At 42.3% G+C, this 12,020-nt stretch overlaps 1 protein-coding gene across 1 annotated transcript in view; it reads left to right on the top strand.

Moving 5' to 3' along the window:
• The window catches only part of LOC149205031 (uncharacterized), a 113,575-nt gene that overhangs the window by 17,553 nt on the left and 84,002 nt on the right, over positions 1-12,020 (top strand). The window lies entirely within an intron of this gene.

Below are 12,020 nucleotides of genomic sequence, written 5' to 3'. Positions count from 1 at the left end.
CGACCTCAAATGGTTGTTGCAAGTCTGGTAATGCAAGAACTGGTGCTGTGCAGAGTCGATCTTTCAACTCTGTGAATACCTTTTGTTGAGATTCAGACCAATTTTTTTTTTCTTTCGCTCCTCCCTTGGTGACCTGACTCAAGGGCCAAGTGATATGAGAAAATCCCAACATGAACCTACGGTAGAAGTTGGTAAGGCCTAGAAAGCTGCGAAGCTCTGTCAGAGTGGTTGGAGATGGCCAATCCCGAATGACTTGGATCTTGGCTGGATCCACATGCACCCCCGTTCATCAATAATGTATCCCAGATACTGAACCTGGGTCATGCCAAAAGTGCATTTCTCCAAATTGGCACATAACTTGTGTTGTCGCAGTGTTTGGAGAACCTCTCGGATGTGGTGGAGGTGCTCTTCCCAAGTCTTGCTAAAGATCAAGATGTCATCCAAGTATACCACTACAAATGAGTTGGTGAATGGCTGCAAGATGTCGTCCATTAGCCTCATGAAGGTTGCAGGAGCATTCGTCAATCCAAAAGGCATAACCAACCATTCGAAAAGGCCCTCCTTGGCTTTGAAGGTAGTCTTCCACACATCGGAGGGTTCGATTGCTACCTGGTGATATCCTGACTTCAAATCGATCTTGCTGAAATATTTTGCCCCCTTTAGTTGGTCCAGGAGGTCATCAATCCATGGGATTGGGTACCTATTACGAACACTGATCTTGTTCATCGCCTGATAGTCAATACAGAGTCTCCAAGTCCCATCCTTCTTTTGTACCAGCACGATCGGGCTCCCACAGGGTGATGAACTCGGACGGATGTGACCTTTTTGCAGCAGCTCCTGAATCTGCCTCTTGATTTCATCGTTCTCTAGAACAGAGCGTCGATAGATTGGTCCATTAGGCAGTGGCGAACCTGGGGTTAGATCAATGGAGTGCTTGACCTAACAGTGCAGAGGAACCCCTGCGGGGGAGGTGAAGATGTCCTCATACTCCTCCACGACCTTGTCCATCTGTAGTTGTCGTGCGGAGGGGCCCTATCTGGAGGTCGTGGCCACCGTCTTCTTCTTTTCTTGAGGGCATATCATCAGGAAAACAAACTTCCCGGTTTTGGAAATGAGCTTATTGCATTGTTTTGCAGTAACCAAAGAGATGGCGGTAGGCGGTGCTACCTCTGGTATCCTGTACAACTTATTTCCCAAAGTAACAATAACAGCACAGGGCCTTGACTCATACACAGCATGTCACTTCCACAAGTATGGTTGTCCTAATAACACATCACAAACTTCAAGGGGAGAAATGTCACACAATACCTCATCCGTGAAGGGCTTGATGTTGTATGGAAGGCGACACTGTTGGCTCACGCGAAGATCCCATCCTTGGTGCAGCCACCCAATGGTGTATGGTTGTGGATGTGCTGTGGTTGGTAAGCCCAACCGTTTCACGACCTCTGCCGAAATGAGGTTCTTTTGGCTCCCGCTGTCGACAATGAACTGTAGCAGGAAGCCCTTTACCCACATCTAGGAGTGGAAGAGACGCTCCTCCTCCTCTGGATCTTCAGGTTCTTCCTTCTAGATCTTCGTGGTGGCAACGGTGGCGTTGGGCTCCGCATCGATAATCTGCTTCCCTTTGTCATTCCCCTTATCGGGTTCTGACTCAGAGTCAGAACATGCATCTGATTCTGAAACCTTTAGCTCGGCCACCAGTGACTGCTTGGCCCGACACTCACTTGTGTTGTGAGTGGAGATCTTATGGAACTCACACCACTTTCCGGTGTCCTTTTCAGCTTCGTGGCGCTGTTCTTTACTTGCAGCTTTGGCGGGTTGTCTTGGGCCGCCCCGCCTTGGCTTTGTCCTTTGTTCTGCGGTTTGGGGGCACCTTTCCCTTGTTTCGGATTCGCAGACCCAAAGTCTCGCTTCTTCTGTTTAAACTTTTGCTCGACCTTGACGGCATATCGATATGTCGTGCCGAGCGAGGAGATGTTCAGGAATTCTATTTCTTCTTGGATGTACTTGTGCAGGCAACCACGGTATTTGAGTACCAAATGCTGCTCTGTATCCTTGATACCCAACTTTGTGCGAAGGGTATGGAAAATATTGGTAAACTCTGGTACGTCTTGGTCCCTTCCCTGCCATAGCGTGGTCCACTTTATGTATTGATCCTCATAGCTTCCGACAGGGTAGTACTGCTCCTTGATGGCATCACGGAATGAATCCCAAGTCGGTGCGACTGAAAATAGTGAGCCTGTACTTTCATACTTCTGCTCGCAGTAGGTTTCCCACCAATCCTTGACGTGGGGGGCTGCTTTGAGAAGAGCGAAAATAATCTTTTCCTGACTGGAAAAATCATGAACAGAAAAATAACCCTCTAGCACATTTAACCATTTATCGACGGCATCTGCGTCTATTTGACCCTCGAATATGGGGATTTCAAAGTTAACTTGTACCTTAAATGGTGTGGCGTTTCCAGAGTTGCTGTTGGAAGCCGACGCGTCGCCCCTGGGTAGTCGTTGAAGGATTTGGGCAAAGTTGTCCATCATCGCGTTCCTTTGTCGCTTGAGGGCTTCTTCGAGCAAGATTTTGATTGGATCTCCTGCCCCCTCGTCTTTCTTTTCATCCGCCATGGGAGGCCGTCGAGATTTGCGAGGCTGGTCTTGCAAAGGTTCGACTAGTTCAAGGCCTAACTCCTTATATCCCGACCTCGTTGGGGACATGCAAAGAAAAACAGAGAAGAAAAGCAGACCGCTCTGATACCACTGATCCGGATTTAACAGGAACGCAATAAAATACAGAGATAACCATAAAGACAGATATGCAGCGGAAATAATACCTCATTTCATTACTGTAAAATACTGAAATATGCTTACAAACAGAAATAGAAATAAACCAGCTAGGGCGATGGTAGCTTATCTCTAAGAAGAGATGTGGTGGCTACATGCCTCTGAACTGTCTTACAATGAGGCTCGAAGGCCTATTTATTGTTGAGAAACAATGGAAAACCCTTCACATTCCAAAACCTAACCCTAGAAGATGAAACGCCAAATTGTGGGCCCCGTTTTTGGGTAAGTTGGTACATCAACTTCCCGGGGTCGCGAATTGGTCGTACTATCTCCGTTTGACGTGCATGATAGCCCGTTGGAAAGATATCTCCGAGGACTACGACGGAAAAGACGATTTTTAGTCAGAAAAATCACTGGCGGTAGATTTCCCAAAAAACGTCGTTTAGGGCCTCAAAAGGCCTCCGGAAGTTTAGGACCCGAAAAACTGCTAAAAATAGTAAACTGTGCTATAATTAAGGAAACTGAAAAAACTATAAGAAGCACTAGAGGGGATCCAAGTGGAATTAGAGGGTGGCCACCAATATCCCCCTGGATCATAGGCCTTTCGTTGTTGAATCACCTTGTGAATAACAATGCATTAGGGCTTCCTCGGTTCCCAAGGTCAACATCTCAAATCCATCCTTCATCATCTCTAAGGGAACAAATTCCCAATGATTCAGTTCAAAAGGATGGAGTAGCTCTTCCAGAGCCTCCCAAAGCGCAGTAGACCAATTTGTTTCCTGAGCTGACAACAAAACCAGATAAGAAGCACAAAAAAGTAAAATGCACAAAAGGAAGATTGGAAGAAGATAACCTAACTCTGGGAAAAGAAGTCCAATTTGGTGAAGTTATGGCCACCACTAAAAGTGTTGGTGGGGAGGGTCCAAGGTTGTGATTTTTTAAAGGAAAGGCTCGTCGATTTGCTAAAGGAGTCATAAGGAAAATATATATCTGCATTACCCGAAGTCAACATTTTGGTAGGAGGATGGTTTGCCTTCTATTTTTCCTCAAAGGATGGTTGTTCCTGGACTCTGAGAAAACAATGGTGTATCGATTTTGATTCCATGCTCCTTAAAATATGGAGTCCATTTTTTGATGCCAGTAGAGAGAAATTAGGTGCAAGGTCGATCTAGGTTCATTTCCTGGGACTTCTAATGTAGTTTTGGTCGCAAGATATTATCCACCTGATTGGAAACTAGTTGGGGGACCTCATTGAAGCAAATAACTTGTACAAATATGTAGGAATTTACAGGGTAAGTTCCACAGAAAGAATACCAAAAGGACACCGCTCACAACCAGATCTCAAATCAATACACCAGTATTTTTGACGTGGTTAAAACCCTCAGAGTGCAAGGAGGGAAACAGTCCACGGCCTGTCCCAACGTGGGTACTACAGGCAATTTATTAATCAAAGAATGAAAATTTACATAAGCTTCTCTCATGCACGGATTACCCGAACAATGACCCTCCATGCGCTTTAAATAGAACTCATGGACCAATCGGGTGTCAAGCCACGGATCAAGTGTCGGTAATACCGAGGTGAGAGTGAACCGTCGGATCACTACATATCTTGACCGTCGGATTGTAAGTTACAAAATGTACAACGGTAAAGAAACACACTTTACCTAACTCTAACCTAACTCTATACTAGACCAAGTTGAACTTAACTATATCCTATGTGTCGGAATATCCTAACATCCCCCCTTAAGAACAACTTGGGATAGGATTGAAGGATTTACAAATATGACACAATAGGAGAAGGAAGGAGGCACTAGAGCCTATCCCCCCTTAGTGACAACTTCCTGAACTCCAAGCATATATCGAAGTTTAGTGAACTTCGCCTCTGTGAGAGCCTTTGTGAAGATGTCTGCAACTTGATCATCTGTTGGACAATATTGCACTTCAAGAACATGGTCATGAATGAGCTTTCTGATGAAGTGCATGTGTAGTTCAATGTGTTTGCTGCGCTGATGCTGGACTGGATCTTTGCATAGCTGAATGGCACTTTGATTATCACACCAAAGTGTGGTTGGATGCTGCTGCTCAAAGCCAAACTCTGATAGGATCTGACGAAGCCACAAGGCTTCCTTACTAGCTTCCACAGCACCACGATACTCTGCTTCTGCTGACGAAAGAGAAATTGCAGCCTGTTTCTTACAAGCCCATGTAATAGGTCCTGAACCAAGAGTGAAGACATAACCGGCAGTAGACTTCCGATCATCAGGGTCACCAGCCCAATCAGAATCAGTGAAACCAACTAACAGAGGAGCTGCTTTGGCACTGTAATGAATCCCAAACTGTACTGTACCTCGAACATAACGAAGTATTCTTTTAGCTGCTTTCCAATGAATTTCACGGGGGTTTTGCATAAAACGAGCAACAAGGCCAACAGCAAAGGAAAGATCAGGACGAGTATGGGTTAAATACAAGAGTTTTCCGACAAGTTGACGGTATAAGGTAGCATCAACTTCAGGAGAAGTACAAGAGACTGAAAGTTTGACTCCAGACTGAAAGGGAGAAGGGGCTGGCTTACAGTCTTCCATGTGAAAATGACGAAGAATATCACAAGCATACTTGGACTGGGAAAGGAAAATACCCTCTTGGGATTGCAAGACTTGAAGACCGAGAAAATAGTGTAAGTGTCCTAAGTCTGTCATTTCAAATTTCTTTTTAAGGCTTGACTTCACATGGTTTATAAGGTTGGGATCACTACCAGTAAGAATAAGATCATCAACATAAAGAACAAGGATGATAAGAGAGTTGCCCACTTTCTTGGTGTAGACAGTATTGTCAGAATGACACCTAGAAAAGCCAGATTCTAAAAGAAAGCTATCCATTTTGGCATACCAAGCCCGAGGAGCTTGATTGAGGCCATAAAGGGATTTCTTAAGTCGACAAACAAGGCTGGAGTCTGTTTGTATGAAGCCAATGGGTTGTTCCATATAGATTTCTTCCTGCAAGTCCCCATGCAAGAAGGCAGATTTAACATCCATCTGATGGACTTCCCATTTTAAAGAGGCAGCAAGGGAAAGAACAAGGCGGATAGAGTTCATTTTGGCAACAGGGGAGAAGGTTTCAGTGTAGTCAATGCCTTCAACCTGTGAAAAGCCCTTAGCAACGAGACGAGCTTTATGTTTATCAACTTTCCCATCTGGTCCATACTTGGTTCTGTAAACCCATTTACATCTAACAAGTTTGCGTCCCTTTGGTAGAGGAACAAGATCCCATGTATCATTTGTCATCAATGAATGATATTCTTCATTCATAGCTGCTTCCCAATGTGGATGGCCTGAAGCTTCTGCAAAAGTGTCAGGATCATGATTTACTGGAGCTTGAGCCAGTAAAGAAGAGGCTCTTTCAAACTGAGAACGTGTACGTCGCTGATCTGTAGGATCACCGGCAAGATCACCTGCTGCATCCCGAGTAGCACGGACCCATCTTGGAAGTTGAGGATCCTGAGAAGGTGGGGGAGGATTATCATCCTCGCTTTCATCATCTGAAGAAGAAATGTTTTCAAAAGTAGAAGAGATAGGAAGAGGTGGCACATCCGCCGGACTAGGCTCGCAGGCCGATTTATTTTCATCAAATTTTACATCTCTTCTAATGATAACATTTTTGGACTTAAATGGAATAAGTCTATAACCTTTTACATCTTCAGAATATCCAACAAAAGTACATTTCTCACTCTTAGGTTCTAAAGCTTTATGCTTTTCATCTGGAATATGGGCCCATGCTTCACTTCCAAACACACGAAAGTGACTTACATCTGGTTTAATGGAACTCCAAGCTTCTTCTGGAGTGATATTCTCTAGAACCTTAGTAGGAGTGCGATTGATTATATAATTTGCACAATTAATTGCTTCGGCCCAAAAACTAAGACTGAGTCCTTTAGATTGCAGCATACAATTAGCCATTTCCTTTAAGGTGCGATTTTTCCTTTCAGCTACACCATTTTGTTGTGGAGTGTATGGAACAGTATGTTGCATTTGAATTCCATTTTCGGTGCAAAAGTTGATGAATGTGTTTTTAACATATTCTCCACCATTATCAGTTCTTAGCTTAAGAATTTGATGTCCAGATTGTTTTTCAACAAAGGCTTTGAAGGCCAAAAAAGTGTTAAATACTTCGCTCTTGAGTTTTAAGAAGTATACCCAAGTGCGTCTGGAGAAATCATCAATGAAAGTTAAGAAGTACTTGCAGCCAGAGAATGAAGCAACAGGAAGAGGACCACATAAATCACTGTGCACAAGCTGTAAAGGGGCTGAGGCGTGCCAAGAGGCACGTTTGTCAAAACTGTCCCGATGATGTTTTCCGAGTACACATCCGGAACAAACACCATCTCTGCAAGATATCATAGGAAGACCTGTCACCATATTTTCTTTACATAGATGCTGAAGGGAGCGATAGTTTAAGTGACCAAATCGCTCATGCCAAAGTTTGCTCACTTCATCATTATGAGCAACAAATACTGAGGGAAGATTGGATGACCCAAAGTTGTGAAACTTATACAACCTTTTGGAATCATCAGCAAGACCAGTAGCTAGAATCTGTTTAGGATCTTTTAGATCCTTGATTACAACATCATGAGGTGAAAATTCAACAATTTTACCTTCACCTGAATGAGTTATCTGATAGACAGATAGAAGGTTGCAGGATAAGGTTGGAACACATAATACATCATTAAACTGACCATTGTCTAGATGAACAGTTCCAGTCCCTACAACATTAAGAGATCTATCATCACCAATATATATATTTTTGGTGTTACAATCATTTAAAGAAGAAAACATGGCTTGGTTTTTGGCCATGTGACAAGAGGCTCCAGAATCAATGAGCCACTCATGAGAATGAGAAGAAGAAGAAGATACATTTAATGCATAACCAGACTGAGATGATTGATAATGACATGCAGAAAGTGCCATTCCGGAAGTTGAAGTTGAAGTAGGCTCCACATGGATGTTATGTTTCTTCATTGCGGCTTCCAAGGCTTCCATCTTCTTAAAGCATTTAGATTCTAAGTGGCCATCTCGATTACAAAAGTTACAATGTCTATCAGTCTTCTTCCATTTGTTTTTATTGGTCTTATCATTTTGCTGAAATGATCTTTCATTTTGAGGCTGAGATGGTTTAGGACCATTCTTTTGAGGATATGACTTCTTAGGATTCTTTGAATTTGGTTGCTGCTGGGCGGCTAACGCTTTCGTGGAAGAGTTTCCAAGATTAAGAAGACCAAGGTGTAAGAGTTTTTCTTGTTCTCTTATTAAGGAATCACAAAAGGAGTCAAAGGAAGGGGCCTTGTAGTCTTGTCCTTGACAAATGAAAGCTTCCCTTGTAGAATGGAAAGTGGAAACAAATACAGAGTAGGCTGGTCCCAACTTAGTAAGGATGGAATAAATAAGGTTACCATCTTCTTTCTTAACTTTAACACCTTCCAAGAGATATCTAAGGGTCTTGAATTTGGACAAGAAATCTTCAATGCAAGAAAAATTATTAGGATCCAAAGTAAGCAGCTCATTTTCAAGTTGATGGGCTCTAATTTCATTTTTAATTCCAAAAACTTTAGCAAGTTTTTCTAATGCTTCATGAGGAGTCTCAAGTTCTGCAATGTGGAATCTAAGATCAGGAGAAACAGACATCCCTATCAAACCACGTGCTTGATCTTGTCTATTTTCCCATTTTGCCGCCTTGTCTTCATCTTTTGGTTTCTTCTCTTGGTCTGTGGCTATTCTGTAGAGACCTTTACTTCTAAGTAAATCTCCATGTAGGCTACCCATTGGAAGTAGTTAGTGCTGTCAAGAATGACTTGGCATGGACTTTCCATTTTTAAAAAAAACTGAAGCTGAAGATGCTGAAAGTAAGTGTTCCAATGGATAGATCTCGAAAAAATAGGCGGTTTTAAAAAAAACGGCTCTGAAAAAGGCTTCCGGATGAAGAAGTTATGGCTTTTTGAAAAAAAAAAAAAAATGTTGACGTTGCCGGCAAAGTGCGCGAATGTGCGGGAATGAAAAAATCCGCCCCCACAAAATGGAGACTTGAACCCAAGACCTCTACTCTCTTAAAATAGCTTTGAACCAATTGATCTATACAAAAAATTGAGAGAGAGAGAGAGAGAGAGAGAGAGAGAGAGAGAGGGGGGGGGGGGGGCCTTGGTTTGCGTGCTTGCCTTGAGAAAGCTCTTTTTCCCTACAAAACACAAAACACAAAACCCAACACGAATATGCAAAGAAAAACGAACCTTACGGCTCGAAGTTAGCTTTAGCCAAAAAACTAGAAATTTTAAAAAAAATCTCAAAGTTAGCTTTAGCCGAAAAACTAAATATTTTTCTCAATGTTTCTGATTTTCCGAGATCACACTAAGGTGCAGGGAAAAGAGCATACGCATGAGAAAAATCCTTCCTTTCTGTTTCTGATTTGCCCAGATCGCACAGAGTCGCAGGGCAAAGAGCATACGCAGAAATGAAAGGTATAGATCCGGTTAAAAAAAGGCTAAATAAACTGAGACCGAAATAAGCAGAGAGAAAATAACAGTAAACTGCAAAAAAAAACACTGTATACCTCCCGATCTGAAAAATGACGCAGCTAGGGCTACCGGAAACCTTTTCGCGTGAAACGAAAGGAGTTCCTCACTGGAACAGATGCTCCGAACGCAACAGAGCAGTCCTCTCGGCCCGAAAGCAGTCAGAAACAGCAGATCTAGGAAACGACAGCCGCATGCAGTTCTACCGGCTTCAGATTTGGATCACCAACGGACGCGGCCCTCAAATAGCTCCGATACCATGTAGGAATTTACAGGGTAAGTTCCACAGAAAGAATACCAAAAGGACACCGCTCACAACTAGATCTCAAATCAATACACCAGTATTTTTGACGTGGTTAAAACCCTCAGAGTGCAAGGAGGGAAACAGTCCACGGCCTGTCCCAACGTGGGTACTACAGGCAATTTATTAATCAAAGAATGAAAATTTACATAAGCTTCTCTCATGCACGGATTACCCGAACAATGACCCTCCATGCGCTTTAAATAGAACTCATGGACCAATCGGGTGTCAAGCCACGGATCAAGTGTCGGTAATACCGAGGTGAGAGTGAACCGTCGGATCACTACATATCGTGACCGTCGGATTGTAAGTTACAAAATGTACAACGGTAAAGAAACACACTTTACCTAACTCTAACCTAACTCTATACTAGACCAAGTTGAACTTAACTATATCCTATGTGTCGGAATATCCTAACAAACTGGTACGATGTCAGTTGCTCGCATTATGGTTACTCTGGACACACGTGAAGGCCTCGTGTCATCGATCAAGCTACATTACAATGGCCTCTCCTACAAGCAAATATTGGACTATAAAGGAGTTCCTTTCCATTGTAGACACTCCCACCAGGTCGAACATGTGTTAAAGGATTGTCCCTTGTCTTTCTTGGGAAAGAAGTCTGATAGATTGTGCAAGGGATGTGGTTTTGAGAAAATCCCAGATGTCGAATCTCTTGCGGCTTTTGTTCCTGTTCGAGATGTAGCCCGATCTCTAAGCATTTCCATGTAGTCTAACCAAAATTCCCTGAACTCGTTTCTATACTTGGATCGACCACATACTTCCATCCCTAGCTCCAATTAGTAAAACTAGTCATATTTTTCAAATGGGAGAGCTTTGAAATGCCTCTATCTCTTAGGAGGTCGACGAGTGGTTGTGGTAATAGATGTATCCCACTGCTTCCTAGCTAAGGGTCCACTCCTATTCTCACCTTGCTACCATTACCTACTATCCATGCTAAATATGTCCCAATAGGATCAAAGGAGGAGAATCCTCCATCTGACCAAAATATTAGTCCTAAAATTTTCCTCCCTCCTTATCTACTATTGTAGTCGGATCGATGCAATATATTTATGAAAAATTATCATTTTCCATAGGCTTTAAGAAGTTAATAGCCTCCAACCACATTTTTCTACCAAATATTTAGAAAAGAGAAAGATATTCTTTAACCCCTATCCTCTAATATATTGTTGATAAGCACTTGAGTGCAATCAATGTCATCGTTGATGATGATTCATCCAAAGACTCCAAGGATATAGGCGAAAGGTCTTAGGCCTCTTCAAACAAGGCTAAAGATAAAGAAGCTATTGATCTAGAAATCTTGACACATACTATAAATAATCTATCCAATGAATTGGCAGAACTAAAGCAAAGGACAAGCGAGACCACTATCAATAGCAAGCCCCAAAATTTTTCCTTAAGAAGTTCAACAACAACAACACCAATAATAATCATTCAACTAAGTCTGCACATAGCTCGAATGTTGAGAGTATGGGCATGGACCAATATTGTTATTTTCATGAAGAATATCATTAAGAAAAGACATGTCCATAGTGGAATCACAACATGAACGCTTTGGTTGCACATATTATTAACGCAGTTCTTTCAGATGAGCAGACTGAAGAAATAAAAGAAAAGGAAGAATCTAAGGTGGATTAAGAGACTACAAGTGTAGAAAATGCAGTTAATACTTTCGGTTATGTGTTTAACATTGAGAAGAAAAACATTGAAGAACCACCACTGAATGAGGCCCCAACTCAGAAGCAAAACAATCGATATAAATTAAGAAGTCAAGGGCTTGTTCCTGAACAAGAGATGACGAGGAAAACGTTGAAATAAAATATGTTAAGAAAACTAACTCCACCCATTAGCCAAGCTCCAAACAAGTCTGGAGATGCCACCACAACAAAGAACACTTTCTCCAACACTAAAAGCAAGACCATCACAATAGAAGCGTTAGGAAAAGTCACTCCTCCAGACACTTTAGCAATGTTCGCTACACTTGACTACAACAAAGTTGAGGATATGAAGAAAGAACGTGCGCATATTTCGATCTTTGACCTCACAAGAATATCAAGCCAGCGAGAAATGCTTGTTCGAGCCCCTGATCAGGCCTCAACAGGTAATAATGATTCCTCTCCCCAAAACTTATGGTAAGTCTTCTGGTCCCCTGGAGTTGGTATTAATGTGAAAACATTAGAAGCTAATACTCTTTGCCATTCGTTTTTATTGGATTTTGAAATTTTCAATTACAATGTTCACAATTGTTTAGTTGATTCTAGTGCATCCGTAAGTATAATGCCATTATCCGTTGCAAATAAAATACATGCAAAATGGGAAAAAATCGATGAACAAATTATTCAGCTGGACAGATCTATGGTCCAGGCTACTG

This window comes from Pinus tabuliformis, chromosome 1_2 (genome assembly GCF_031772625.1).
Source record: "Pinus tabuliformis cultivar Carrire ecotype Pingquan chromosome 1_2, CPIR1, whole genome shotgun sequence".
Taxonomy (NCBI): Eukaryota; Viridiplantae; Streptophyta; class Pinopsida; order Pinales; family Pinaceae; genus Pinus; species Pinus tabuliformis.
Note: the sequence above shows the minus strand (reverse complement) of the source record. Positions and strands in the feature narration are given on the sequence as shown.